Below are 7,277 nucleotides of genomic sequence, written 5' to 3' on the forward strand. Positions count from 1 at the left end.
GGGGGAATTACTGTAAAATATTGAGATATTTAAATAGATTAGCACACTTTTATTTATTATTATTCTATCTATCTATTTATTGCCAGACGCCTTAATCCCGTAAGGGAAGCCACTGCCCACAAACAACAAATCGCCTCCATGTCACCCTGTCCTCTGCCATTTCACTTCCCTGCTCCAAGCTCACACACCCCCTCTCTCATATACCTCACCACTCCATCCCTCCATCTCATCCTTGGCCTCCCCCTCCCTCTCCTCCCTCCACCTCACTCATATACACTCTCCTCGTTAGTTTCTCACTCTCCATCCTCTCTATATGGCCAAATCATCTCAATGTTTTTCTCCTAACGTGATGTTGCCAGTTTTACTTTTATCTGCATTTTCTTAAGACGTTTTATTTAAAAATTTAATGCAGATATCCAATAGCATGTGTAATTCTTTACAAAAATCTTTAAATCATTATCTAAATCAAATATCATTGAGCAACTGCCCAGCACTGATCATAATGAGTGTTGTATTCAATGTTAAAGCGAGTGGAGTGAGACGAATAAAGAGACAGAGGGGCCGTCATGTCAAAAGACTGAAAGTCGAGTTCAGAAATGAAGAAATGGTAGATGTATAAAACGATATAATAGTGAAGGAGTTACAAGCAATTATTTGGGAGCAAATTTTTATTAATGCAAAGAAGAACAAACCAAAGGCCAGGAGCCCGCAAACCATTACTTCCCAGAAAAAACAAAAACAATACAACAGAGAGCTAAATTCAAGATCTTTTCATTTTGAGATGCCTGGACATACAGCATTTGAAAGACTGGAGATCATAGGAAGTAGGAAATACAGACAGAGGGGCACAGTTCCAGAGTTGACCTGTTGGATAAATGAAGGACTGGGAGTAATGGTTAACTCTTGCATTAGAGACTTGGACAGAAAAGGGATGAGAGTTTGTTGCTATACGGGTGCTAAGTGCCCGTCGTAGACGTGGGGGGATGCAAGCAGACAATTCAGAGAAGCAGTGACCATTGAAGTGGCGATAGAAAAGAGATAAAGATGCAACAGTGCGGCAAAGAGACAGAGGTTGAAGGGAGCTAGTAAGAGGAGGAGAGTTAATGAGACAAAAAGCCTTTGACTCCACCCTATTGAGCAGAGCTGTATGTGAGGAGCCTCCCCACACATGAGAGTTGTACTCTACACAGGGGCAAAAAAGAAAAAAAAGTGTATAAAGTCAACAACTGTGCAAAGGTAAAGAAATTACAGAGTTGGCTTAGCACACCCAATCTCTAGGATGCAGTTTTTACAAGAGATGTAGGGTACTATAATCTTTCTAAGATAAATCCCAAGAGAATGAAAACCTAAGTATGTTTAAGAATGATGCAGGATGGAGCTGGATATTATTAAACATTAGTGGGTACTCTTGTGGAAGATTTTGTTGGGTTGATAGGTGTAAGTACTGAGTCTTTGATGCATTAAAACCAACAGGATTACTTTTCCCTCAGTCAAAGATATGAGCCAAGTCAGACATTAAGTGTGTCATAGCCTCATCCCTTGTTTGTTGAACTGGACATTGGGGGAACCGAATGGAAAGGTGAAGGGTGGAATCATCAGTGTATGAGTATATAGGGTCAAGATGTACAGCTTACAAGGTCATTGATGAATAAAAAGGAAGAGAGCTGCCTTTGAGATGTCAAGTGCAATGGCAAAGCTTTCGCCAAAATCCCGAAAGGAGGACGACCAGGAGTCTGAAAGGTAGATGAAAAGATCGCCAGTGGGGCGTCCCTGACGGAACCCATACTGACAATCAGAAAGAGGGTTGTGATAGGAATGATGCATTTTTTTGTTAAGAATAGATTCGAAATCTTTTGAGACACGCGATGTTAAAGCAATTGGGCAATCGTGAGAAGGTTGGGAGAGCAAACTTCCAGGAAGAAGGAAAGGTACAAGTTGATAGACAAAGGTGAATGAGTTTACCAAGGCGGCGTGTAAGCACAGAAGCACAGTTCTTGAGGACAACAGGAGGGACACCATCAGGCCTATATGCCTTCTCAGTACTGAGGCCAGTGATAACAAAAAATACACCAGTTGAAGAAATTTTGATGTCAGCCATGAGGAAGTCAGAGGGGGGGAGTGATGGAGGAACAGCACCAGATTCATCTAAGGAGAAACTGGAGAAGAAAGTCTGAGCGAAGAGATCTGCTTTATCAGTAGAAGAAATAACTATGGAGCCATCAGAGTAGAAGAGAGAAGTGAAGGATGATGAGGTAAAGTTGTCAGAAAAGTTTTGGCAAGGTGCCAGAAGGAGTGGAAAGAATTTGAGTTGTAGAGTTGAGTGCATTTAGTAAGCATGAAATTATTTTTAGCAGATTGAAGAACAGACTTAGCACGATTCCTGGTGGAAACATAAAAAGATGTGATTCGTGGATGGGCTGGCTATGTTTATTTTTTTTTTTTTTAATGTAAGGAAGAACGAACCAAGAGAAAAACAAAATACAAGAGAGAGCCAAATTCAAGATCCGATCATTTCCAGATGCCTGGACACACTGTGTTTGAAAGACTGGAGATCATAGGAAGCAGGAAATACAGACAGAGGGAGACAGTTCCAGAGCTGACCTGTTGCATAAATGAAGGACTGGGAGCAACGGTTAACTCTTGCATTAGAGAGTTGGACAGAAAAGGGATGAGAGTTTGCTGCTAGGCGGGTGCTACGTGCCTGTCATAGAGGTGGAGGAATGCTTGCAGCGCAGTTCAGAGGAGCAGTGACCATTGGAATAGCGATAGAAAAGAGATAAATATGCAACAGTGCTGTGAAGAGAAACAGATTGAAGGGTGTCAGTAAAAGGAGGAGAGTTAATGAGACGAAAAGCCTTTGACTCCACCCTGTTTAGAAGAGCTGTATGTGGGGGGCCTCCCCACACATGGGAGTTGTACTCCACACAGGGGCGGATAAAACCCCTGTATAGAGTCAACAATTGTGCAGGGGTAAAGAAGGAAAGGAGTCGGCTTAGCACACCTGATCTCTTGGAAGCAGACTTTACAAGAGATGTAATAAGATCTTTCCAAGATAAATCCCGAGTAAATGAAACCCCAGGCATGTTCAAGGATGATGCAGGATTAACCTGAATATTATTAAACATTAGTGGGTATACCTGTGGAAGATTTTGTCGGGTTGATAGGTGTAAAAACTGAGCCTTTGATGCATTAAAAACAACCAAGTTATTTTTATCCCAGTCAGAGGCCCTCTCCTTTTTGTGGACAGCATTAGAACAAGCGTGATTAAACCAAGGCTTTCTCTGCATTAGACATAGGATATGAGAGAGGAATGTATGCTTCCATGTCCATGAGATTAACCTCCGTAATGCGCAAGGCACATTGAGATGGTTCCCAGCCAAGGAAGCAATAATCATTCCAGGGAAAATTAAGGAAGTACTGGCTGAGGGCCTCCCAGTCAGCAGCTCCAAAGAACCACAACTGACATTTCTTTGGAGGGTCCACAGGTCATACTGGAGCGACAGGACTGGCTAAGATAATAAGGTTGAGATCAGAGGAGCCCAACAGAGAAGAAAATGAACAGTGTAAGTAGAAGGATTAGTTGTAAGGAAGAGGTCAAGTATGTTGGAACTCTCTCCAAGGCAGTCAGAGATATGGGTAGAATGCTGTACAAGCTGCTCTAGGTCACTGAGGAAAGAAGATACAGGCTTGTTCACCAGGTGGATCAGTGAAAGGATAGGAAAGCCAAAGTTGGTGGTGAACACTGAAATGTCCTTGAATGGAGAATTCAACGAAGGAGAAATGGATAGGATGTGTTCCATCGTAGAAGCAAGATAGTCAATGAATTTTTCATAGTCAGTAGAATTAGGTAATAAGTATACAACACAGGTATATTTAATCAGAGAATAACAGGAACACCGATCCTAGACAGTGGAAAATTCAGAAGAATCAAGTTCAAAAACACGTGAGCAAGATAAGTCATTGTGTACATATCCACAACAGCCACACTTGGCTTTGAAATGAGTATAGAGAAAGCAAGACGATACAGAGAAAGGTTTGCTAGCAGTTGCCTCAGACAGCTGAGTCTCAGTTACGAAGAGAAGGTGAGGTTTAGGGGAGGAGAGGTGGTGCTCAACAGAGGCAGAGTTAGAGGAAAGGCAGCGAATATTGCAGAAATGAAGAATTGAGTCTGACAGTGGTTCCAAGCAACTCCCATTCGTCACTGGGAGAGGGGCGGATGGTGAGTGGCATTTGTGCCCCCCCCCCTCCTTGGGGACTCCGAGGCTTGGTTCAATGACCCCATTTCTTTTTCCTTTTTAATACTGAATTGGAAGTCTTGTGTGGAATGTGCATGTAGTTATGTGTTGACAGAGAGACTTGTATTGGAGAGTGTGCTTGCCTACCCTCTGTGTTACCGAAACACTGAAAAAGTATAGCAAAGGAGTATGGTCAGGAACTAGTCCCGATGGCTGATCAAACAGGAGCTCCATCTCTCACTGTCGTCAGCTCTCCATCCACCTTGGGAGTACTGCACTGCTCGACTGGTGCTTCAGTCTACTCCCAACGACCCAGTGGACTCTCAGTATACCTGAGTATAGTAAACTTAGAATCCAGTTGGAAAAAAGGTCCTATCCCCACCACCCCTCACTGTAGTCCGTATGAAGATTTTTTTTTTTTTACGTGTCAAACTCTGGGCAAAGGCTTCAGGGCCTATTACTCTGGGGCAGTGACCTATCCTAAGGCCCAGTAGTCCTCCTACACCTCCACATGTCACCACTTCGGCGCTAACACTCACCGTCCATATTGAATACATGCTAGGGCTGTCTCATACAGGACTGGTGTATTGGTGTTAGTGGGGGTATTTTTACGACATGTCGGCAGGTCATTTGGTAGATCTGGAGAGTCTGCTTTTAGGAAATTCAAATCCTTAACGCTCGTGGGGAGTCATTTTCGTGACGCTTGGGAGCAAAGGATCATACTGAGGGACGTCACTTTTGTGATTCTGTATTATTCTGAATTCGTCCGGGCTTTCAAGTGGTGGCTTGTATCATCTATCAGTACTGCCAATGTCCAACATTAGTCAGCACTCCTAATCTCATCTGTACTCCCATCCATTGTTGACAATTTAGCCATTTCTCCCCGTTCTTGACTCTCCTCCCTACCTCCCCTCCATTACCCTATCCTCTCGCCTGCCCGGCCGCGCTGCGCTAAGCAAATCTTCCCCGGAATTTTCCACTAATTTCATTGATTGAAATAAGCCCTATGCCCTATTCTTATACCAAATAATATATACAAAAAAGAAATAAGGTAAGTGATAGTGCCATACACCTGGAAATGGCTAATTATCACCTGACAACACCTCACGTGTACTCGTTCGCTAATTATCCCTGTTTATTTCCCCTTGAAATATGCCGTATAATCTATTCTCGTAATAAAACTGTATATAAGAAAGGAAGGGAGAAGCCTAAGTGATATGTACATTCACCAGGAACTACCTAATTTATTATGTATTGTTAAAATTTCCTGGTAATCATTTCACAGCGTATATATTAGCAGCTGTCACCAGGCTGACATTGGCAGCCTTTCACTGCCCCTAGGCCACCACAGCATTCAGTTTACTGTTGTCTTTCAAGGTAAAACCACATCGGATTCATGCCTGTCCAATTCTGCCGCTTTTTAGCCCCATGCAAAGGGCCCTGTGACCTCTACCCCTACTAAACCTCGTGTGGAAAGGGGTAAAGGGCTAAGTGACTCCTGTGGAACGTGAGCTGGCTAATTTATCAATGAAAATGATGGACAGTGACTACGATCTTTCTAGTGACTAAAACAGTGCAAGTGGAAATGTAAATAATGTGTAATGTGTAAAAAGCAAGTGAAAGCAATGAATGTAAATATAAGTGAACAGTGGAAAATAGTTTTATAAGTTACTGCAAATGACAGTGCATAACACAGTGTAAATAAAATAGAAATGTAAATAATGTAAATAAAATTGAGAATGTAAATAGAAATGTAAAGAATAGTAATATAAGAATACGAGTATGTATACTAGGAGTAATGAAAGTGAAAATTTCACTCTAGCATGAATGAATACTATGAGTTATGAAAGTGAAAGTGACAGATTCGCTCTCAACGCTAGTATACAGAATGAGAAAGTGAATGCTACGTATTTAACTGAAACAGAAATTGAATGCCTACAGTGACAATAAACTACTGTTACTGAAGGAAACTTATGGATAAAGACTGCAGATATATATGTGTTATATAATAATAGAAATATAAAATGTGAGTTTTTATGAATAATAAATGACAGAATACCAATGGCGAACGAGGCAAGTGGGAAGCTGGTACGCACTCGTATTTTTCATTGCTTTCATAGTTTTTTTTTTTTTGGAGTATGGATTCCAAACTATTTGAAAATCATAGAACAGTGTTTCTAGTGATAATATCAGGCTGTGGTAATCATATTACGGGGTGCTGGAAAGTGTAAAGTGGAGACTTCATTACCCAACTTCAGAAGTCTCCACAAGTCCTACGGTACTCGACGAAGGCTCAATAAACATCCCAAGAGAAAGCTAAAGGTATGTGCCACAGGCATATATAATTATAATAATCTAGGACTGATAACTGATTTTTGGCAAATATTTTTACAAAGTCTCGGGTAGCGGAGCACGAATATAAAAGGCACGGAGGACACGCAACGTATCAGTGGTCATAGGAAACTGTATGGGTTAAACTGGCCCTGCCCCAGCCGGGATACTTCTTGCCCCTGGGCCCATTCATTTGGAATGCAGGCTGCTATGCTACTCTTATTCAGCCATTACCCCCCCAGGATGCGAATATTCTAATCCTTACAAAAATATGAATAGTCAATAATTGGGTCGGTGGTCTTCCTTTGTGCAAAATTTCATATTCCTACATTAACAAAAATGTCAGGACACCGGGGACAAACAAACAGACACTTCACTTTACATATCAGAGAATAGAGAGAGAGTAGATCTGACTGAATGAGAATGATTTTTCTCACTTTCGATTACCTCAAAAAGTCTTATGACTTAAAACAAATAAGTACCATGAATGAAGCTGCCAGATACACGTTGTTACTTAAGAGAAATGGACAGTAAATATGATACACCTCCCCACACACTATTCCCATCTGTAGCTCAGGCACAGAAAAAAAAAAAAAAAAAGTTCACTTTAACCAAGGAATATTGGCTGGGACAGGAAATTTTACGGGAAAGGAGGAATGATTCATCATACACAGTATTGACAAAACCCAGAGTGTTCTGTCGAGGAATCAT

This window comes from Coenobita brevimanus, chromosome 40 (genome assembly GCF_032717465.1).
Source record: "Coenobita brevimanus isolate Jiangsu-jjx chromosome 40, ASM3271746v2, whole genome shotgun sequence".
Taxonomy (NCBI): domain Eukaryota; kingdom Metazoa; phylum Arthropoda; class Malacostraca; order Decapoda; family Coenobitidae; genus Coenobita; species Coenobita brevimanus.